This window comes from Mirounga leonina, unplaced genomic scaffold, assembly GCF_011800145.1.
Source record: "Mirounga leonina isolate KUSES-001 unplaced genomic scaffold, KU_Mleo_1.0 Mir_82, whole genome shotgun sequence".
In the NCBI taxonomy this organism is placed as follows: Eukaryota; Metazoa; Chordata; class Mammalia; order Carnivora; family Phocidae; genus Mirounga; species Mirounga leonina.
The window spans coordinates 43,209,838-43,234,274 of record NW_023270825.1 but is presented as its reverse complement, the minus strand read 5'-3'; the positions used below and the strand labels follow the sequence as shown (position 1 = coordinate 43,234,274).

Genomic DNA, 24,437 nt, shown 5'->3' with positions numbered 1-24,437 from the left:
AAATAATCTGCCACATTGAGTGCTGTATTTTTTATGTTGGGAATAGATTATCTTTAATGCTTGAAGCACCAGCCCCAGTCTCATTAACACCATCACTGTCATTCTTGTCCATGAAAATATCTTTCAGAATGTATAAGTTTGGGTACTGATTAGACATAATCCTATATCATTTGGTGGTGGCGGGGAGCTAGTGTGGAAACTTCCAATGAATTTTCTATATTTCAGTCTCACCATTCTCACCCACCACTTTATTTTATTGTGAAGTTGAATAATTTTGTTTTTGAATGATTCTGTCTTTGATCCATAGCAGTTAATTGCAAAACAAAAGCAACACACAAAATACGCCAAACTGCGGCTTCTATAAATGTCAAGGGAATAGCAGAGTTCCTGTACTTCAAAGTAGTGAGGGTGGGTGAGGTGTGGGGGTTTGATTGAAGTGAATGATTTATTAGTCTTCTATGTTCTATTCAGTTAAGCTCTTTTTCTTTTGACCTTTAAGTAGGTTCCAAATACTTAGATTGAATTTTCTCATTTATATTTTATTGTTTTAAAAATAATTTATGATACAATTTAGAAAAGGTTTACAGCATTGCACATGTTTTTATTTTTTTATTTTTTTAAGATTTTATTTATTTATTTGACAGAGGGAGAGAGAGCGTGAGCAGGAACACAAGCAGGGGGAGCGGGAGAGGGAGAAGCAGGCTTCCTGCCAAGCAGGGAGCCAGATGTGGGGCTCGATCCCAGGACCCTGGGATCATGACCTGAACCGAAGGCAGACGCTTAACGACTGAGCCACCAGGCGCCCCCATGGTTTTCTTTATTATGTATGACCATATCCCATCCCCTGAAAAGGGGGGTATTACAACAGTACTTTTTTTAGAGATGAAGAGGAAAATAGAAGCCAATTTACAAAAATTTGATTTGGGTAGTTTTTTTGGGAATGTCATTTTGAGACATGAGATATACCTCTCTTTTGTTTTTTTGAGTACTTTCTTCCCTCATTCTCACCTAATTTGCCAGGTATGTTTAAAAGTATGGCCTCAGAAATTAAGGAGTGCACTTGTTGTAATGAGCACAGGGTGATGTATGGAACTGTTGAATTACTATATGGTACACCTGAAACTAATATAACACTATTATGTTAACTGGGATTAAAATAAAAACTTAAAAAATATAAAATAAAAAAAATGTGGCCTCAGTCTTAAATAATGATAAACCATTTTGTTTACAGTCACTGTAAATTGCAAATAATTTAGATGGCCAACCCATTTTTATTGTAATCATCTTGTTTGGAGCTCTGTTGAGACTAGTTTGTTTTTCAAAATACATTTTTAAGATTTGTTAAAAATACGGGATTTATGTACTTTTTGTTCTTTGTGGCAAAAATGATCACGAATGGTTCCTAGCACACTAAGGCAGTAGATGCTGTATCTACTGAGGAAGTGCCCAAGAAGAGCTTAAATCCTTGGGATTCTTTTAAGAATAGCTGGTCTGAGAAGACACTCCCTTCTCAGCTCCCCTTTCATTTTAGTTTAAGCAATAGATTTCTTTCACATTAGCAATTAATTGACCTAAAATATAAGTTGTAATTAATGCATTAGAATTGCATCTGGGAAAAAAGTTTCAAAAATAGAACTTTTAAAAACAAGCTGTTTTCATTGAATCAGCTCAATAGTGGAATTTCCCGCAAGACCTGAATTTTATCCCCTATTTTTCCTCCACCTTAGTAAAAGGTATAAGGCCATGTTGATGTGATTATAAAGTCGTATCATTTTAAATGTCTTTTAAAAAAAAATTTTTTTTTTTTAAGGTTTTATTTATTTGTCAGAGAGAGTGGTAAAGAGAGAGAGCACACACAAGCAGGGGGAGCGGCAGGCAGAGGGAGAAGCAGGCTCCCCGCTGAGCAAGGAACCTCATGCAGTACTCAATCCTAGGATCCTGGGATCATGACCTGAGCTGAAGATAGATGTTTCACCAACTGAGCCACCCAGGCGTCCCTTAAATGTCTTTTTCATACCTTTTCTGATTTTTGCCTTGAAGTCAGTTAATAAAGCATTAATGTAATGTAGATTGAATAAAATATTGACAAACCACAATGACAGATAAAATGCACATTTTAAGCCTGTATAAGAATAGTAGAATACGCCTACAAACTAAGCTTTATTTTGCTACTTATTGCCTGCAGTGAATTTCCACTTCTTTTTTTTTTTTAGATTTTATTTATTTATTTGACAGAGAGAGAGACAGAGAGAGAGGGAACACAAGCAGGGGGAGTGGGAGAGGGAGAAGCAGGCTTCCCGCCGAGCAGGGAGCCAGATGTGGGGCTCGATCCCAGGACCCTGGGATCATGACCTGAGCCGAAGACAGATGCTTAACGACTGAGCCACCCAGGCGCCCCTCCACTTCTCTTAAAAGTTTGTGAAACACATGGTTTTTTGTACAGTTGCAGTGCTTATATTTTAAAGGTTTCTACTTAGTTGTTTCTATACAATATCCTTTTGAAAATTATATGATGTCATATCTAGTATCCAGCGCATATATTTTAAGTTTATAGATTATGCAAGGAAATAATCATTTTTGTGCTTAAAAACAATCCATATTTAGGGGCACTTGGGTGGCTCAGCCAGTTGGGCATCTGCCTTTAGCTTAGATCATGATCCTCGGGTCCTGGGATGGAGCCCCATGTTGGGCTCCTTGCTTAGTGGGGAGTCTGCTTCTCCCTCTCCCTTGGCACCGCCCACCCCCCACCCCCGCTTGTGTGCTCTCTCCCCTCTATCCCAAATCTCAAATAAATAAATAAAATCTTCTTTAAAAAACCCAGTCCATATTTAGGTCTTACTAAATGGAACCTTCCTCCATTAGTACTTTACAAATAATAAAATTTTTTATTGTGTAAAGGAGGAAGAGAATTTAGCATCTGCATTAGGATCATTTTTTCCTATATCCTATTAGCTAATTCCAAGGTTGTTTAATATGGTATCCACCCATTTCATTTGGCTGCAACTTTTGCTCTTATGAAAGTAAGACTGATTGTTCTGAATTGCTATGTATATGTGCTTTGGCACAGCATGAAGGTACCCTTAATAACATTGCCATTGTCTTTAAAACAGCTTGCAGTTATGACTACAAATAAAAGGGTGGAACAGGAGGGCATGGCAGATAATGGTTCTTTTTTCCACCCCGAGTGTTTAACAAATCTGCTGTGTACTATGAGCCTTTTGTGTGCCCTTAGACTACCTACTGTATTTTCTGTATATTGTTCCTAGTCAACTAAAATGTTTGCATATTTGTCACTATAATTTTGACATGTCTGCAGTCGACCACTTTGATTTCTTTTTGTGGAGGCAAGCAAAACAAAATGTGTGGAAAGAAGTTGAGTGGCCTTGCCTCTCTTGGCATTTATTTTTTCACTTGCGTGTTTAAATACTTACATGTCTAAATTATTTTGGGTGACTCTTATCCTCCAAACATTGGTTTACTGTAGTCTGTTTAGAAATTTGGGAATGGTCTTTAGTTTTAATCCTTTTCCTTTTTCAATGCACAGTAATAATACTATCTGTACTGTGTATTTTTAAACAACGATTTTCTATGGAAAAAATTGCTGGCTATTTGAATAGCTCTGTTTTAGATTGCTTAGGGATTCTGTACTGACCATTAAGGAAAGATATTATTGCTGCTATACTTTATCCTATGTTAAATAACTGTATGAAGTGATGAAAGAGGCGAAAACAAATACCCATAATTCAGAAGTCAGAAAAGCTTGCTTACTGCTTTACAGAATCTTCTATTCCTCCTTGGCCCCTTTAAGAGAAGAAGACTGATACTTAATGACGTTCATGGCAATCACATATGGTTGTTAGCATTTATTCCTATTTTGCTGATTCAGAAATGGAGGATCAGAGAAAATAAGTATTTTACCTAGAATTACAGGCATATAGCTTCTAGTAGTGCGACTCCAAAGCCAAAATTTTTTGTTCTAAGCATATCATTTTCTATTTGAAGTGGCTTATTTTTAGGATCAGTTTTATCCTTTGGGAGATCCACTTAGTAGCATAAAATATTTAATGTATTAAATAAATCAGAATTCAGTGATGCTTAAGGTATACTAGGAAACAAGAATAACTTGTCTTTGATTTCTTATGGAATTCATTAGTAATAGCCTTACCTTTAAAGGTACTGCTATAGTACTTTAACATGGATTTTTACATTTGATTTTCACATTAAGGTTCTTCCATATTTGGATTATTATCTTCATTTTACAGATGCTGAAACTGAGATGCAAGCTTGAGGTAAGTGCTAAGTATTGCTAGATGTGAAGTTCAGGTTTTCAGAAGAAAACAGTGATTTACTATAAACAGAACCCAGTGATTCTGAATCAAGATACTTTAGGCAGTAGTACCATCAATTCCTCCTTAGTTCCCTATCTTTAAAAATGAAGAGGTTGAACCAGGTGATCTCTAAATGGGGTTACTTCTTGCCTCTTTAAATGCTCCAAAACGATTACATTTTAAAAGTATCAGGGTCCATGAACTTGAATGAGAAAAATGTTAGATACTTGTTTTTACTAATCTCTAACTGAAATTTACCATTTCCTTTAAACCACAGCAAATTAGCAAGCAGTCCCTGTGACTTTGTGAAATCACAGATACTTTTATCATATTGCAGTTGTTGCAGATATCTTGAAAATATTTATGTTGGTCATAATTTGGAAATTATCGTAGTTAATAGACTTGTCATTAGAGCTTGTTACTTTATATATTACAAAAGTAAGAAATGTATTTTATACTGTATGAATTTTTAAATATTTTGATAACTGTATTTTAATGTAATTGGCTTTCTTAGTGTGTATATGTTTGTTTTTGCTTTAAAAAAGTTTATAGGTGGCTGGGTGGCTCAGTTGGTTAAGCATCTTGCCTTCGACTCAGGTCATGATCCCAGGGTCCTGGGATTGAGCCCCACATCAGGCTTCCTGCTCAGTGAGGAGCCTGCTTCTCTCCTTCTGCTGCTCTCCCCTTGCTTGTGCTCTCTCACTCTCGCTCTCTCTTAAATAAATAAAAAAAAAAGTTTATAGTTTTCACATACTGCCAAGGGAATTTATGGCACAAAAAAGTTTTAGTGCCCTTGAACTGCATGTTCTCCTCAGTGACTGCGGGAGTGATGTGGTTGATGTGAAAGAACTTTTGGATTCTGCTTTATGGGGGAACTATGCATAGAGGGGGGAGTCATCTCTGTATCACTCAGGTTTCCAGAATGATGGATTATGATTATGTGATTTCTCAGTAACACAAGGAAGCTAGATAGAACCAAAGTGGCGGTGATAGAAATAAACTTATGATCATCTCTATTTTGGATATTCATTTTGCAAGAATTAAGTTTCTAAGTAGTTGTTCCATTTGAGGAATATAGGAAAAGACCTCTTATTTGAGGTTATCTGCTGTTGATATTCCAAGCCAGGAGGACTAGCTTGCCAAGAACAAAAGTTACCCATACAACACATGTACTGCACAAAATATTTCTGAGACAGAAGATGACTTGGAAGGCTGTATTACTTTAAAAACATTAGGATTAGGACATTTGCTGTTGAGTTTTTGTGTGTGAGAGTGTGTGTGTATTTTGTTTGCCTTGTTTATTTTGCTTGTTTGGCTCTTAGTAATGTATGTATTAATTAGTTATGAGGAAGGAAATGGTAACAAATTCTTCATATTAGTAAAAATTAGGAATATGCACAAAACTCAGTAGTTTAATTGGAACACAAAGCCTGCTGGAGTTCTGTCCTGTGGTGAGTTTGTTATTCCATTTGAAATGCATTTATCTTTTGATTGGGTAGGGTGGGATTTGCATTCTCAAAGTCACAATGAGTTTCCAGATCCTTATCAGTCAGTATTAGGAGGGACTGTTTTTAATAGTGATAATGAAGCAGCTATTCCCCGGAGGAGACTTAGTCACTGGCAAAATTGTCAAGAGCCTGAAATAGTTTGGGAAAACTCAGGATGGAAATAGCAGGCTGTTTCAAAAACAAAACAAAAAACTCAAGCTGCTTTTTTGGGGATGTGATCTGGGGTGGATGGAGGTGGCAAGAAACCAGATGAACTTCCCTAAGTCTGCAAGCTACCTAGAAGCCGGAAGAGATTAGTATTATTTACCTAAAGCACTCTAGTGTGAACAAGAAGTTTTGAATATCATAAGATTAAAGTGGTTAACAGCCACTAATCTGGAATATTCTCTGTGTACATTGGCAATACTTAATTTGACTTTGAGGAAAAAAATTCTTCTGGTAGCGGATTGTTCTGGTTGCCAGTTTGAGAAAAATTTGGTATTTTATGCCAGATATTTTACTGGTGTTCGGGGCGTGTATGTGTGAGGGGAGTCTTCATGATCCTACAGACCACATTGGCATGCCAGGGTTTACTAATTAATAATGAAGATAAGATAATCTTTGCCATGATTAGATGAAGATGAGAAATGTAGAACATGTCTTCATATATGTCTAGCCTACCTTAATTTTAAGCTCAAGAGGAATGTTTTTTAGATTAGGATTTCTTCATGGCCGCCTGCCTGCCAACATAACAAGCTGTAAAACCTTGTTTAGTTTCCTTAAATCCAGAAATGATTCTATACCAAATCCAAACAAACCAAATCACTCTTAAGGGAATAAGTGAAAACATGTGTAGCTAGCTGTCTTGGCTGGCCTACATGTGTTTGCAAATTGGCTCAGTTCTCTGTGCTAAGCAAATTCCTTCTTAAACATCCTATGATGACCATGACCATCAGCATCATCCATTGTGAAGGTGAACAGAGGATGTGACATTTATCTGAACTGTGTGTTTTGCAAACTCTGACCAAAATAACTTTTCTAGCTAGATAGACAGCTGACAGCTAGTAGCTGATCTGAGAGCTATATAAAGACAGAATAAAAGGGCGCCTGGGTGGCTCAGTTGGTTGGGCGACTGCCTTCAGCTCAGGTCATGATCCTGGAGTCCCTGGATTGAGTCCCGCATCGGGCTCCCTGCTTGGCGAGGAGCCTGCTTCTCCCTCTGACCCTCCCCCCTCTCATGTACTCTCTCTCTATCATTCTCGCTCTCTCAAATAAATAAATCTAAAAAAAAAAATAGAATAAAAACAAATGCTCTCCAGTGTGTTCAAATAACATATGGTATATTACATTTTCTGTGTACTGAAAGCTTTTAATTTAGTGTCAGGAATAGTAAAGGTATGAAAGAAATTGAATTTGTTGCCCCCTTAAAGACACATTCTAGAGTTAATTATGTTTATTTGAATTTTTCACAGAGTTAAATGGAAAGTCTCTTTATATTGTTTGGAAAGAATGTAGGCTTGCAGAGGGAAACCCAGTGTGAGATATGGAGTCATTTGGTATAAACTGCTGAGCTAACTACCTTCTGAAAGGTAAGCTACCACCTTTTCCTGAGTTGGGCCAGATTGGGTATCATATGACACAGCAATATCCCTAACTAATAGTTGGAATTACAGATGAAGTTGAATATTAGGTGATGTGGGAAACAAAGGCAAAAGAAAAATTAAATTTCCGTACTACTTACAGCCCATTGATGAATTCTTGAAACAGGCAGAGTGACATTCCTCTAGGAACTCAACTGCCTTGATGTTAATACTTTGCTAAGGGCAAAAGGGAATCTTAATCTTACCCTGAGCCCCCAGGATCCTTGTTAAGTCTACTTTAACATATAAAAATTCCTCTGGAAACTTTCTTTATCTCTACGGCGCAAGATATATGTTGGCAGTCATCCCCCAAGCATATGACCCACTGATATACATCTGAAGGGTCTCATGACTAAGGTTTTATTAGACGGCAATAAATGACCTTTTCCTAACAATAGCTAGCCCCCTCAAGGTCGTCCTAGGAACCTTGCTTCTAGAATTCCTTAGAGACTTAAGCTATCCGTGACCCCCTCCCAACTTGAAAGTATATAATCAACCTCTCCTCATGACCTCAGTGCAGCTCTTCCTGCCCACGGGTCCTGTCCCCATGCTTTAATAAAATCACCTTTTTGCATCAAAGACATCTCAAGAATTCTTTCTTGGCCATTGGTTCCAAACCCTAACATCTTTCCTACATCATTAGACAGTAGTAATAAGATGCTTAACTTTTTATTATACAAGTAATACATTTTTGTAGAAAATTTGGAAAATCTTGAACAAATGGAAGGAGAAAAATTTCTTGTTGAGAAAACTTGTAATCTGAAAGAAGAATCATGAACTAAAACATTCTGAAGATTTTCTGCTAGTTTTTCTCATGTTTTTATTTTGTGTTTTTTTAATCAAAGTTTTAAATGTGCATGAAGATGAAATAGCTCTGTAAGATGTGTTTTGAAAAGCAGCAGTTCTCCTCCACTTCATCTCCCACTTCTCCCTCTCTGGAGGCAAACATTTTAATTTCTTAGAGCTGATTCTTTTTGCATTTATCTCTGTGTTCTTGTAGGGGAGGAAAAATTTTTTTCCTACTACCCTTCTAAGTTCTCCAGCTGGGGCCTGTAAATTGAACTGACAAAAAACCAAAAATTGAACTGACCCTGTAAATTGAACTGACAAAAAAACAAGAGAAAAGCATACAAATTTATTTAATAAAAGGTTTATGTGACACAGGAGGCCTCATAAGGAAATGAAGACCTAAAAAAATGGTTAAGCCTGAGTATTTTTATACTATATTTGATGGAAGAGTGAAACGTCCTATAAAGAGTATAAACTGAGGGTATTAAACTGTAGGAAACTTAGCAAAGCCATTTCCTTTGGATTTCTCTCTGTATCCCTTCATCTTCACAGAAAAGGATGTTCCTTTCCTCCGGGTATAGGAAGGACATCTCTTTACATGAAGATCTTAGGACCTGCTAAAGGAGAGAAGGGAAGATCAGAAAGTCCTTCCTGCACCTGCTGTTTCTCAAATTTCTTCAGTTTAAAGTAGTATGCCAAGGCACCATATTTTGAGGTAGCAAGTTCTGAATACTGTCATTATTAACAGCATGTTTGTATTCTGATTTCTTGATTGGTCAGCTTCAGTCAGTATTTCTTGATTTCCCATTATGGCAAGGTTTAGTTCTTTCTTGACTTCCCCAGGTACCCTTTTTACTTTTTCTTCTCCGATCCTAGTGTAGTTGTTCATAACTTTGCTTAGATTGATAATCAGTGTTTACACAGTTAAGACTGAACATGCAGGTTGCCTGGGTGGCTCAGTTCGTTAAGTGTCTGCCTTTGGCTCGGGTCATGATCTTAGGGTCCTGGGATCGAGTCCCTCATTGGGCTCCCTGCTCAGCGGGGAGTCTGCTTCTCCCTCTCCCTCTGCCTCGCCCCCCTCCCGCAAACCCCTGGCTCATGCACACATGCCCATGCACTCTCTCAAATAAATAAAATCTTAAAAAAAAAAAAAAAGACTGAACATGCTATTTACAGTTAAGCCATGGAGTAATCTCTGAACACTTGTACTTTTCTATACAACCTTGGGTTTCCCTGAAATTTTTATTTTTCTTTGTTATTATTTACTTTCAACTTGAAACTACTCACTAATGTAGGTCGGATTGTATCTTATCCATATTTTTTTTCAGGAAGTTCTGACAGTTCAGTTTTCTTAGTTTCCCATATTCTTAAAAATGTGCTTCCATCTGGACTGGTTGCCACTATTTTTATGTACTGCTCTTATCCTGGGACTTCCCTTCACCAGCCTCTTGGGGTTACTTCTTGCCTCTTTGTATTGGATTTCTTGTTTTCTAGATCTCCTGTTTTCTTGCTTATTGGTCTATGCTTTTATTTTGGCAGAATATATTCTGATACATTAGGTTCCTGATAATTTATGTGATTGGTTCTTTGTTTCTCAGTGTTGGAAATTGCACAATAAGGTATCTTAGTGTGAGTTTGGTTCCGTCCATTGTACTGAGTACTTGATGAACCCTTTCAATCTGGGAACTATTTTGTTGGTGACTCCCCCCCTCTTTTTTTTTTGTTCATTTAATTAATCTCTACACACAGTGTAGGGCCCAAATTTATCACCCCGAGATCAAAAATCGCATGCTCTTCCAGCTGAGCCAGCCAGGCACCCCAACTTTCTCCCCTCCTTTTTCCTTTTTTTCCCCTTTTAGTTTTCTCTTGAACTCTTGTTACTCAGATATTGGACTTCCTGGATTGATCTTCCAATCTTCTTATGCTATTCTAACGAGTTTTTCATTTTGGCTGTTGCATTTTTTAATTACCAAGAAGGCATGCTTTTGCTCACTTTCACTTAGTTTTTCTTTCTTTCTTTTTTTTTTTAAGCTTACTGTTCTTCATGTTTGTGATATTTTCTTTTATGTTTCTGAAAATATTCATGGTATCTTTTTCCCCAGAGTTTTCTTCTGTCTGCATAATCTCTGTAAGGACTAGCTCCGTAATTTGCAGGGCCAAGTACAGAGTGGCAGTGGGTCATTTATTGAAGAATTTCAAGACAACAGCAGCAGAGCAGTAACCCAACACAGAGCTCTTCTAAGTGCCGGGCACTCTGTGACTGCCTTGTTCACATGCCTATGAAGCTGACCCTGCCCTCCCTTCCAACTTGCTTTTTCGGTTTCATCTTTTTTATGCTAGGAAGATCTGGCTGAATGAATTTTTTAAGTTTTTGTTTGTTGTTTTTTTTTTTTTTTTTAGATTTTATTTATTTGTCAGAGAGAGAGAACATGCAAGCAGGGGGAGTGTTAGGCAGAGGGAGAAGCAGGCTCCCCGCTGAGCAGGGAGCCCAATGTGGGACTCAATCCCAGGACCCAAGAATCATTACGTTTAACTGACTGAGCTACCCAGGCATCCCCTGAACGAATTTTGTTTGATAATTTTTCATTATCTTTATATTTTTCCTAGACTAATCGGTAATATTCTCCTGAGAAGTCTCTTCTAATCTCCCCTGCCTGAAAGTGAAGGCCCGACTGTCAACCTTTTGGGAAAGGGTATTGATAGAGGGGGCTGGGGTTGGTGACTGGTACTGGCACATCAGAGACAGTTCTTAAATTTTTAAGAACTTTGTAAGCCATTTGCTAAATATAACAATTACTAAAGATTAAACTTATAACGAAATATTACATTAAAAATCAAAATACTAAAAATTTACCACCCCCTAATTATTTTATTACATTTTGTTATGGAAGTTCTTGATATTATTTACATCTAATTTATATGGTGGAAATACTATTTAATAATAGGTTAGCATACATCTCTTCTGAACTCTGTGTACAGTGATATCATTTTTTAGCTTGAAGCAGCCATGTAAGAGTATTTATACCATAAAAATTTAGAAAATACTACAAATAACTACCCTTGTCCCCCCCCCCCCTCCCCCAAGTAGTCGTTAAACATTTATATTTACCAATACACCATGGATGGGGATCTAGTACGTATGTTAACTTAAACTGCCTCCATCTTATCTGGTGATTCCTTAGTCCCTATAACCCTTTGTTTTAACCCTTTCTAGATTATCTTCAGCTTTTTGTAAGAGTGAGGGAAGGGCATTTGTCTGCCTGTCTAAAAGACTGGATCTGGGAATTTCATTTCAGAAAGATTTTCTGTTAACCTTTCCCATTTTATCTCTGCTTATTCTTTTGGGGAAGTGTTCCCTGATGGCTTACCTTAGGATTCAGTTTTCTTGGGTCTTTGAGTCCTTTACCTTTTGGCCATTTATATTTCAGCTTTCCAAAATTTGTGGCTGTAATCTCTAGTTCTCTTTGTCCCTTTGGGTTGTCTTAAAAAAAAACAAGCAAAAAAACTTGGTGTTTGGGGAAGGATCAACAAATAGCTGTGTTTAGTCCACCATCTGGTATTACCCAGAAGTCTGGGATATAATTCTTGACATAAATAGGTAAATAACCTTAGCAATTTAAGCGGGTCTTGAATAGGCTTAGCCAACCTGCCCTGCTGGTTTGCAAGTCCTATAAATGCAGCAGAATTATTATTCTACTGCTTTTAGAATATTTTTCCTTTTCATAAAGAAAGAAGTAACTATAAGTAGGTATTTAATCCGATGACCTGCTGTTAGGTTTTTATATGGATGTGTGGGGATGTAAGGAAACACATAACGCAATTTCAGGTCACATAGTTTGGTTTGAGGAGAATTGGGATAATAGTACTTAATTGTCTTAGGTCTATGGCAATTCCAGTTGTACTTCAGTGGCTGGATCTGGTGACTTGGTTACCTCATCCACTCTGAAGCAGGCATTGATTGCTCCATCATCTAGTGAGTCTTCTAATCTTAAGACTTTGTCTCTACTTACAACCTCTTCTGCTCAAATTCAGTGCCCTTTCCCCTCATTAGATTTGATGTGATTGGGTGGGTTGGACTCTCCTTTTCTTTAATTTCATACCAGGCCACTTCATAGTCCATTAAGATCCTCCCTTGTCTGTTGATGGTTGCCTCTGGAGAAGGTCAGAGTAGGAAGGTCACAGGATACCAGGGTAGCAGCTCAAATAAAAACAATTGCCTGGGGCGCCTGGGTGGCTCAGTTGGTTAAGCGACTGCCTTCGGCTCAGGTCATGATCCTGGAGTCCCTGGATCGAGTCCCACATCGGGCTCCCTGCTCGGCAGGGAGTCTGCTTCTCCCTCTGACCCTCCCCCCTCTTATGTGCTCTCTCTCTCAAATAAATAAAATCTTAAAAAAAAAAAAAACAATTGCCTGTGATCTCTCAGAAAGAGGATGTGGGCCACTCCCATTCTGGCATTTAAGATACCCAAAAGGTTTTAGCTATGGCTAAAAAGAATAAATATCTAACAGGATACAAATGTACAGCAATATCCAGTTGCTAAATTAAACATTTCTGGGGCACCTGGGTGGCTCAGTCGGTTAAGCATCTGCCTTTGGCTCAGGTCATGATCCCAGGGTCCTGGGATCCAGTCCTGCATTGGGCTCCCTGCTCAGCGGGGAGTCTGCTTCTCTCTCTCCCTGCCCCTCCACCCCGCTTGTGCTCACTCGCTCGCTCTCTTGCTCACTCCCTCAAATAAATAAAATCTTAAAAAAAAAATAAACATTTCTGCAAAAAGGGCTTCTGGCAACCACTGTTTATTGTTCCTTTTTCTAGTCTCTCCTTTCCTCACCATCTTTTGTGTTTTAATTAGAAGGTTTTTGTTTTTGGTTTATACATCCAGGTCAGACTCTTTGTATGTGCTAACGGCTTTTTCTTGTGTTTGGTTGGATTTTTAAAAATCATTTGTAATTTCTGGTGATCTCCTGCCTGGGAAGAAATGCTTCTCTTTCTCAGGATTGGTTGGGAGGATTCGGCTAGGTTTTTTTTCCATAATGATATGTGCTCAGGACCAAAATTCTGTGGAGAGCCTGAAAAGGTTTTTTTCCGTTTTGAACTTTATTCACTTAAAAAAAACTTTCATGAGTCTCATTATTAAATCATCTGGAATCACATATTTAACAAATCACCTCAAGTGAAAACAATAGAATACTGTGAAATTGGGACTGTCTTGAGATACCTAGGTCCTATGACTATCATGCTTACTGTACTCTTTTCCTCAGAAACAGACTTGCATTTGCCTTGGTGTTGCCCACATCATGCATGTGAAATAGGAGATCTATAAATGAGGGACCTTGTCTGCATGGTTTGGGGAGAATTATGGTAGCACTGTGGTAGGTTTAAGAAAAGCTCACTCAGGCAGTTGGCTTTGTCAAGATGACTGTGATTGCCTGCTGACCAGCAGCCTCTGAAGAGCTAGCTCCTTTGCTCTGCACTAGATGGTAAAGCAGGGAGCCGTGCGGTGCTGGTATAACCAGGCGCTGCTGCCACACCCCTCAGATTTTGAAATGTCCTAAGCCAAAGAGTAGGGTGAACTTTCCACCAAATTTATCAGCAGTTTCTTTTTTCTGCCTCCTTTCACTTAGGGGACATATAAGTAAGTTTTAAGGTGAGAAAGTTTAAAAATTTTTTATATACCATCATGGTCTTTTATTAAAACTTGTTAAAACTGGCTTGCTGTTGAAATAGCAGATGGCTGTGATAAAATGGGAACACGTCTAAAAAGAAACCAATGCAGATTAAATCATAATTAAAAATATCTTTAATGATTCACTAAAATGTTTTTCTTTTGGGCTGTTAATATTGTGTCCTCTTTCTATTCATCTTTTGACAAAACCAAAGAATTTTTGAAAGGACAGAAAATGCTAACAATGGCTTTGAAATTTCTTCTTCTAGAGATTTTTAGGACTTGGACTTTCCAAAGTCAAAGAATCTTGAAAATAAGACAGTTTTACTTGTAAGAGCAAGGCTGATACTGGGTTTTTGCTTTTTTTCTTCAGTGAGTTGTCAAAATATGGGTTATACTTACCAGGAATACCTGGTCCTCTTGCAATACAAGGAATATCAGAAGGATATTTTCCACAGATGTCTTAAAATGGCAAAGGTTTTACATACATCCCTCATTCTCCCCCCACTAAAAAAAAAGAATAGGTGTTTTCCTTTATTTCCTTTGCACCATTGCCCAAAGTAGGTATATATGACCTTTTGGAGAGACAACTTGTGACACTTTTTTTTTAAGATTTTATTTATTTGACAGAGAGAGAGACACAGCAAGAGAGGGAACACAAGCAGGGGGAGCGGGAGAGGGAGAAGCAGGCTTCCGATCGAGCAGGGAGCCCAACGCGGGGCTTGTTCGCAGGACCCTGGGATCATGACCCTAGCCGAAGGCAGATGCTCAACCACTGAGCCACACAGGCGCCCCAACTTGTGACATTTCTAACTGGTCCCAATGCTTAGGTCCATTGTTGAATGAAATGAATCAATACCGATTCTAAACTGGTGCCTCTCCTATCCATTCTCTATAAAGCTACTCCAGGGATCTGTCAGAAATAGTGAACCAACCATGCTACTTCTCCTTAAAAATCCTTTAGTGTCCCTCAGCTACTTAAAGTTTGCCTCTCAGACTTTTTTTCCTTCTTAAATTGTTTTTGGTATTTTAAAATTAATATATATACTGTGGTCAGAAATCCAAACATTGAAAATACATTTAAAAAAAAATGTCCCTAACTCTCCTCCCAACTGACCAGTTTGCTTGGCATTAATGTATTTTTCTGTGTATTTGCAAACTACACATGGTCTTTTCAGTTTTGTTTTACATCAGTAGTATTATACTAAAATACTGTCCCCTTTCTCCTGCTCCCTTTCCATTGGATTGGGTGAAGTTTTTAATATCATGGAAATTAATCCTTTGTATATATTGCAAATACTGTTTTCCCAATCTTTTGCTTATCTTGTAACTTTATGGTGCCTTTTCCCCAAATAGATATTTACAATTTGTATCTAATCAGATATGTCAGTATTTTGTGTATTTTGTTTAAGGAAGGAGGAGTTATGTCCCACTAAGATTTTAAAATCATTCATATTTGACAGAATTGGATTTTACTTTTTTTTCTTTTTTTTTTAAAGTAGGCTCCACACCGGGCTTGAACTCACAACCCTGAGATGGAGACCTGAGCTGAGATCAAGAGTTGGACACTTAACTGACTGAACCACCCAGGCGCCCTTGGATTTTACATTTTACTCAGTCTGGCACTTTTAAGTTTTTATGATGAAGTAGGCATCTAGCTTTCACTCAAATACCCAGTTTTCTCAGTTTATTCAGACATCCTGCTTTAATCATTTAGGATGTTGTTTTCTTGAACTATTTATCTATTTCTGCTGTCTTGCCATACTGTTTTGATTACTCTGGTTTTTATGTATATTTTGGAAGTTTTATTTTTCCCACTACAAATCTTGTTGACTGTTCTCTTTTTAAATTTAGATATAAATTACATGCCATTAGATTCACCTTTTAAGAGTATACAGTTCACTGGTGTTTAGTATAGTGACAAAGTTGTGCAACCATCACCTCATTTTCATCACCTCCCAAAAGAAACTTTATACCTGTCACTCCCCACCCCGCCCCACACACTCCCACTCTCCAACAGGCCCTAGGCAACCATTAATCTACTTTCTGTCTCTATAGGTTTGCCTATTCTGGACATTTCCTACAGATGGATTGTAAAATATGGGACCTTTTGTGTCTGGATTCTTTCACTTAATGTAATGTTTTCAAAGTTCATCCATGTTGTAGTACTGTCATGAACATGCTGTGAAGGCACACTCACAAGTTGTGTCTTTCCACAATGTCAGCTTTATTCATTCATAAAGCAAGGTTAACATAATTATAAAGCAGGTTCAGGATTCCAAACTCAGTGACATTTCATCACATGATTAACTTAGCTTCTCACAGGGCACACAAAGCAGAACACAAGTCACACAACAAACAAGATAACACAGGGCTAGGAAGTTAACAAACCAAATGAGAAGTCAGTCTGTGAGTATGCAGTTGAGATAAGGCCTCTGTCCTGTCTGGGTCAGCTCTGGGCACTTACTGCTTACCATGTTCAAGGAGTGAATGATCTCAGTTCTGTTCGGAGATCAGGCAGAGCCTTTGGTGGCAACTGCCTTTTTTAAATGATCAGACATAGAAGGGTCAATGCCTGAAGAGTCTGACAGTTTGCTGCAAAAATTCTCTTTTTAAAGGGCTTTAATCAGTCTTGGGGCCTGCACATCTCCTCTGTTTCTGCTCGTTACCAGTTCTAGGGTGTTGTTAATTGGTACTGGTTTGGGTGGTATCTCATAGCTGCAGTACCCTTAACTGCTTGTGTCGTTGCTTGGCACAGGCCCCTGCTTGACAGAAGTGACTCCATCTTGCTTTCTCTTGGGGGAGAGGCAGAGGGAGAGAGAGAATCGCAAGCAGACTCGTCGCTGAATGCAGAGCCCAACACGGGGCTCGATCTCACGACCCTGAAATCATGACCTGAGCCAAAATTAAGAATTGGAGGCTTAACTGACTGAGCTACCCAGGTGTCCCCATCTTGCTCTCCACAAGTACTTGTACCATTACTTCATTAATCCATTGTATGTATATACCACAGTTTGTTTATCCATTCATCCACTGATGGACATCTGGTTTTCACCTTTCACTTTTTCACCTGTTTTAAATAGTGCTGCTATAAAATTTTGTGTGCAACTATTTGAGTATCTTGTTTTCAGTTCTTTGGAGATAAATCACTAGGAATAGAGTTGCTGGGTCATGTGATAATTCTTTGTTTAGTGTTTTTTTGTTTGATTTTATATTTTGATCTTTTATCTGGTAAGTTTTTGAACTGTTAGACCAGTAATTTTTAATTTGATTTTTAACAGGAAAGCCCCATAACCTGTAGTTTGCAAATAATAAGAGATTTTTGTCTCTTCCCTTGGAATATTTTAGTGCTTGTCTTTTGGTAATGTGATGGCTGGCATCTTCGTTTTATTCCTGGCTATAGGATGGGAATGTTTTTAATATTTTGCTATTGGGCATGCTATTTTCTATAAGTTTGTTAGTTTCCTTTTTTTTTTTTTTCTTTTTAAGATTTTGTTTATTTGTCAGGAGAGAGCAGGGGGAGCGTGAGGCAGAGGGAGAAGCAGGGGTCCCTGTTAGTTTCCTTTTATTAAGGTGCAGTTTTCCTGTATCCCTAGTTTGGTAAGAATTATTTTGAAAATCAGGAATAGGTGCTGAACATTATTTCCTTGTAAGAATTTATTGCGATGTGGTATCTTTCCCTCAAACTGTTAATGTTTGAGGAGCATTGGGCTTGCACTACTTGGTTGATACCTGGTTACTTGAGTGGATTTTTCTTCTCTTCCAGGCTGATGGTTGGTCACACATAAACAAAACACATTGGCAGGAGACTAGTAGGAGACCAATGCAGGTGAGAAAACTAATGTGTTTTGTGTATGTGTGACCAATCTGAAAACCAACCTAAGAACCTTCGGTCTGGAAAATCTGTAGCGACAAGTTCAGCAATGGTGTAGAGCTGTACATGTTAGGATATAGTCCAACATGTTTATTTTTTTCAGTCCTCTTAGTCATTTTTTTCCTGCAAACTATCTATTTATTTATTTTAAAGATTTTATTTGAGAGAGAGAGAAGGAGAGACAGTGAGAGAGTACAAGCGGGGAGGAGAGGGAGAAGCGGGCTACATGAAGAGCTAGGAGCTGGATGAAGGGCTCGATCCCAGGACCTTGGGATCATGACCTGAGCTGAAGGCAGATGCTTAACCGACTGAGCCACCCAGGCGCCCCTAAACTAAACAATTTAAAATCTTGTTATTCAGAATCAAGAAACACACTCCTTTAAGTGTTTATAAATATACTCCATAATTGGTTCTGCTGCTCCTCCCACCTTGTTCCTGATAAAAAACAAAGCTACAGAATGCTTTGAATTTTAAGCAAGTGGCAAATTATCTCTGTTCACAGGGTGCTCATCACCATAGTAACAAGGAGCCAAGTCATTTTTGAAGTGGGGCAGGATGCTTGTCCATTGCTTTTCAGAAGGACCTAAGACAATCCAAATACCTTTTTGTAGATTAGACAACAGGCCTGCTCAAGGTATGTCTAAACATCTTCAGCATACACAAGTCACAGATGAAATAGTTTGTAAAGGAGGTAGAATCCCCATTTGAGGTTCTGTCACATTATAAAGACTCCAAAACAAATCTAGATGGGCTTTACTTTCTGCCTGAGAATAATCAAGTAGCTTCCTATTAAGGCTCATTAATTCACCCCTCACCCCCACGCCATACATGTTGAAGGCAACTGGTGGAGAAGGTCAGGGGGACTAGGGAATTAAATGAGGCAAAGATGAAAAATGAGTTTTAGATTTGGCCCAAATTGTGTGGGCAGGGGTCACAGGTAATCTTTGGTTTAAATATGTGGTTAGATTTTGAATTGCCTTGTGTTAGATCTTGCTATGGAACAAGGTTGTTTGGGAACTAAATCTCAGAGATTTTCCTTAAATGTGTTTAAAGCTGTATTTAAAGCTAAGTTCTGGGGAGAGGGTTGGTGGAGAGCAAAAAATAATAGATCAGGATTTGAGATTTGTCACCTGAAACATCTACCATGATTTTTGGAGGATGTGAAAAAATAAAACCAAATTTTCAGGTAGCTAGTAAAATATAGAGGGCTATCTAATCTTTTAGTTTATGAATAGAATTAAAGAGTTTAGGAAAATCAAAATATGACCTATTTAAGGGAGCCTGACTGGTTCAGTTGGTATAGCATGCAACTCTTGATCTTGGGGTTGTGAGTTTGAGCTCCACGTTGGGAGTAAAGATTACTTAGGAATAAAATCTTTTTAAAAATCCGTTTTTGGACTAGCCAAATAATATGGATAATAATGACAAAAAGGGCATTTTTAAAAAAGTAACCTCTACGCCCATCATGGGGCTCGACCTCATGACCCTGAGATCAAGAGTCACATGCTGTACTGACTGAGCCAGTCAGGTGCCCCTAAAAAAGCGTAAGTTTAATTATTATCAGGAAAACAGGAGAGTTTGAGATTCAGGATAGAAAAACTCCCAATAATATAAACTCGGGGGGCATTTTGACATTTAGAACAGCGAAGGCCTCCTGAAACAGTTGGTATAATTTTTATTCAACAAATATTGTCTACAATATACTCTTTTGGGCCTCAAAGAGCAGTGAACAAAAGTCTTCTCCTTGAGCTGATGTTCAATCAGACGAAGATGCACCGACATGGATACATGTCAGGAGGGAGGGAGCAATTGTTGTAGAGAATGTAAAGAAAGGATAAAGGGAATGGGGAATGTGGGAACTAGTACTCCTTTATGTGGATAGTCAAGGGGTACCTCTGTGAGAAGATGAGATTTGAGCAGAGAGATGGAAACAGCCAGTGATCCAGTAAATATCTGGGTGTTAAAAAACAAAATTCATCCTATTTGAATAAATTTGAAGATCTAATTGGCTTTCTTAAGTGATTCATGAATCTGCAGCATCCCACCTAGCAAGTAAAGGAGAGCTCCAAGGATGTGTACAAAATGGAAGGTCTTTATAGGAAGAAGGGTGGGGCAGGAAGGTTATTAGCAAAAGAAAAGGTTTTGGGCTAGAATCCCCTTCCCTTAAAGGGAAGGGCAGGAGGTCTGATTATGCTGATTACTCCATCTTCCTTTGGGGGATGGAGTGGGCCCTTGTGACAGAGTACCTCATTTCTGCTGATCAGAAAATTCCTGACTGACCCGGTTAAGACTGCATTTCTGGGGGAGGTTGATACTGCAGTTAGCTTAGGTATTAAGCCCTCATTTGGTGACTTCACCTGGCCCAAGTGATGCCATTTTGTATCTGTGGTTTTCTTTTTAACAAGGGTGTGGTACAGAAGAAAAGGATGGAATTTTCCTTTTGCCTTATGGGATTACACTGGCTGCTGAGTTTGAGAGTAGACCATATGGAAAGCAAGAGTAGAATTGAGAGAACTAACGCAGGTGAGAAACCATGGTGGCTTAGAACAGAATGGTAGTGGAGGTGGTGGATGGTACAAGTTGACCCTTGAGAAACAGGGGTTTGAACTGCATGGGTCTACTTATATGCACATTTTTTAATAGTATAATACTGTTAGATGTATTTTCCTTATGATTTTCTTGATATTTTCTTTTCTCTAGCTTTATTGTAAGAATACAGTATGTAATACATATACAAAATATGTGTTAAACAGCTGTCTATGTTATTGGTAAGGCTTCTGGTCAACACTAGGCTGTTAAGTTTTGGGGGAATCAGAAGTTATACTTGGATTTTTTACTGCATAGGGGTAGGGAGGTGTCTGTGCCCCCAGTCCCCCTCATTTTTGAAGGGTCAGCCGTAGTTGGAGTCTGAGTATATTTTGAAGGTAGAGCCAATGGGAATTCCTGATGTGGTTTGGGAGAGAAAAATGCGGTCAAGGGTGACTCAAGGATTTTGGCTTTGGAAGTTGGAAAAGTAGGGTTGCTGTTTACTAAAAAGGGGAAGACTGTGGGAGGGTAGTGGTGGAATGTGCACAGGGAATCAGGGTTTTGATTTTGGACATGTTGAGTTTGAGATGCTTATTAGACATCCAGGTGGAGATTTTGAATAGTTAGTATACAGACCTGGAGTCCTAGACAGAGGTTTGGGCTGGCCACTTTGGGGCATAATGTAGGTTATATTTAGAGCCATTAGACTTGGATGGAGCACTTAGCCAGTTTCCAGTCTGTCTGAGGAGCCCTGGGACGTCTCAGTGAACTCACATGTGTTGCTGCAAAGTATTTTAAAATTTCCAGAAAAACAGTATGGGTGGTGTGTAGACTTGACATGTATTAAAAAAAATTTTTTTTAAAGGTGTTTGAGATGTGTGCTTGTATATTTCTGTATAAGCTGAGTGCAGTTTTTCTTTTTTTAAGATTTTATTTACTAATTTGAGAGAAAGAGCAAGCACAAGTGAGGGGAGGGGCAGAGGGAGAGGGAGAAGCAGACTCCCCGCTGAGCAGGGAGCCCAGTGTGGTACTTGATCCCAGGACCTCAGATCATGACCTGAGCTGAAGTCAGATGCCTAACTGAGCCACCCAGGTACCCACTGAGTGTAGTTTTGAATGTACACTTAGTGTTTCTAACAAAAGCAAACACAAAATTCACATTTTATTAAAATTGTTCCCCAGTATATCAATCAGTCCCACATAGCGGAACTGATTGTACTTAATTAGAAGTTTTTGGAGGGGTGGGGAAGAGAATTTGCCCTGAAAACTATAGAGAATCATTGCCTGGAGGCCCAGGGAAGGGCTGATGGAGATTGGTGCAAAATGTCTTTAAAAAGCACTTTATTTCTAAAATTGATGCGTATTTTGAATTTTTCTCTAATATTCTCTTCCCATTCTTAACCTTAGAAATGTTTAAAATTAATTCCATGGAATAACATTTGCTGCAAGAATGAATGCTTCAGTATGTTCTTCTCTTTAAAGTGAGTATACTATTCAGCTTTGAGATGTGAAGACTCAAAATTTGGGAGAGCTGGATGTAGTCAGGCATCTTTAGAAGGAACGTGATCTAGGGGTGCCTGGGTGGCTCAGTTGGTTAAGTGTCCGACTCTTGGTTTTGGCTCAGGTCATAATCTCAGCCCCGTTGGGCTCTGTGCTCAGCGGGGAGTCTGCTTGAGATTCTCTTTCTCCCTTTCCGCTGCCTCTCCTGCTCCCTGCCCCAAATGAATAAATAAAGAAATCTTAAAAAAAAATTGAAGGAACATGGTCTTGTTAAGTGAGCAGGTGGAGAGATTTAGAACAATTAAGGGAATTAACTCAAGCTCAGAAGAGTATGAATACCTAGGAAGTTAAAATCCATTTGGCTATATCACTGAGGAAAGTATATAATAAACCGAAGTTGATGAGGCTTTAGGAGGAGCTTAAAAAAATTTTAAGCTATGCTTGTTCTGCCTTTAGGAAGGGGTGGGGGTGCTGAATTTTCTTGTACTGAGCAAGTCCTTTGGTTCTTTTTTTTTTTTTTTTTAAGATTGTATTTATTTGTCAGAGGGAGACTGCGTAACTGAGAGCACAAGCAGGGGGAGCGGCAGGCAGAGGGAGAAGCAGACTCCCTGCCGAGCAGGGAGCCCGATGCAGGACTCCATCCTAGGACCCTGGGATCATGACCTGAGCTGAAGGCAGACGCCTAACTGACTGAGCCACCCAGGCGTCCCAAGTTCTTTGGTTCATAACGGGGGTATAATTAGTTGTGGGTCAAAAACTGTACATCAGGAGTCATCATAGCTTGGTTGAATTATTCCTTAGGTTTTTTCTTTCTTTGCTTTTTTCACGTGTAACCCAAATCTTCTGGTTTAACAATACTGGTACCAGAAGAGGAGACAAATATGAATGGAGGACTCAGGTACTCCAATTTCTGAAATTGAAATTTTGATCCCCATTATGACTTAATAAATCGACACTAATTTTAGTATAAGCCAGCCTTTGGAGTCTTGTCAGCTCAAGAGTTCAGTGATAAAAGTGGGTGTTCTGGTCCTGTATCAGTGTGTGAAGACATGGCTAGGTGGTCATCTCATGGTTCTTTGATTTATAATTCCCACAGTAAGGAGGGTTCTGGTTCAGGAAACCAAGTAAACATTACACTTTCTTTGTTTTTGTTTTGAGCATGAAATAACAAGATTGGATGATTTTAAAACCAAGTTTTATATTTCTTGATGCCTTTCACTCCCTTTCTAAAATTTTAACTAGAATTCTATTCAATATTATTTTGGAGAGTCACTGAATTTCCTATTACTGGATTTGTGGGATGTGGGTAGAAATGTGATAGTGGGATAGAATTAAAATATTTGTGCAACTTTGTTTTAGAAAAGGCATTTTGGGATTTAAATCTTTGTTTAAGACCAAAAAGAAAATTACACAATAATTTAATTTTTCTGATAAAATTTGCCTCTTTGAGCCTTCCTATTTCCTTTTTTCCTGGGGCCATGCTAGGAAAAATGTTAATTTTTGTACTGCTTTTTCTTTACCTTATGGCTAGCCTTTATTTTCATGTTAAGTTCAAAGATAATGCTTTTCCTGTTTGATTTGCCTGTTTTTTGTTCCTCTACTGATGTTTCTCCTTGCCATCTTCCCAAATGAGAACCTGTAGAGGCATTTATCTGTAGTTTTGATTTGTGTGTTTACTGTAATCATGCAAGAAATTTAGGGCTGAGTTGCATCAGATAGCTATGACATCAGTCTTCTCTTTCCATCAAATTTAGTTTTAGTGTTTAAAACTTAGGAAATACTGTACTTTTACGCTAACAGTGAGTGACCTAAAGAATAATCTCTTGATTTTTAATGTGATTCCCGGGTGTTCATCCTTTCCCTTATATTGTCTCAAAATCTCTGAATTTTTTTTGTGCGTGTGTCTCTCTCCATAAATCTTCTAAAATTTGTTTCAGATCTAGAGTATTGCAGGAATGGTTTGAGCACACACCAGGATCAGATTCAGTTCCAAAAAAGACCTTGCTTAATGTGCCATTTTGTTTCTGTCTATTATCCTGATGTTCTTATCCCATTTCTAGATTTGTCATGTAAATGGGCACTCATATTCTTTCTAATGAGTTCTACTTACTAAGAATTTTTTTTCATTTCATGATATGGTTGACTGTAAAATAGCTTTCTGAAATCTTATGCATTAAATATATTATTTATATATGATACATATGCTCAGTACTTCCTTTTCTTTCCATGAAGACCTTTTATGTACATATGCTTTATTAGTCTGTCTTCCAGCTAGAATGTTTATTTAATGAGGATGAGTATTTTTGTATTTTGTTCACTACTGTATCCTCGGTCTTTGGAAGAGTGCTTGGTACATAGTAGATGCTCAGTAAATAATAAGTGAGTGAATGAAAGATCTAGTTAGTATCTTAGCTCCCAAACTGAGATTTGAATAGAAGGAGAAATGATTGCTTGAATGTTCAAATTAGAGACTGGAAATTATTTTATACTTGTGAAATGGAAGAAAATTCAACTTTAAGGATTGGTGAAAATTCTCAGGGATAAGAAAGGCCTGATCTCTTTAGGCCCCACAAGATAGTTGCAATTTCTTTCTTTCTTTCTTTCTTTCTTTCTTTCTTTCTTTCTTTCTTT

General features: G+C 38.2%; 1 protein-coding gene across 4 annotated transcripts in view; it reads left to right on the top strand.

Annotated features, from left to right (window-relative positions):
* FBXO34 (F-box protein 34) overlaps positions 1–24,437 on the top strand; it is an 87,280-nt gene that overhangs the window by 37,283 nt on the left and 25,560 nt on the right. The window contains exons 1-2 of one of the 4 annotated variants that reach the window (XR_004676973.1): positions 4,999–7,404; positions 8,797–10,469. The exons of 2 other annotated variants lie outside the window; for them this stretch is intronic. The gene's annotated coding sequence lies outside the window, so the exon portion shown is untranslated. Of the gene's footprint in view, positions 1–4,998; positions 7,405–8,796; positions 10,470–24,437 lie in introns of those variants that run through there. One more of the 4 variants, XM_034992479.1, reaches the window with a different exon arrangement.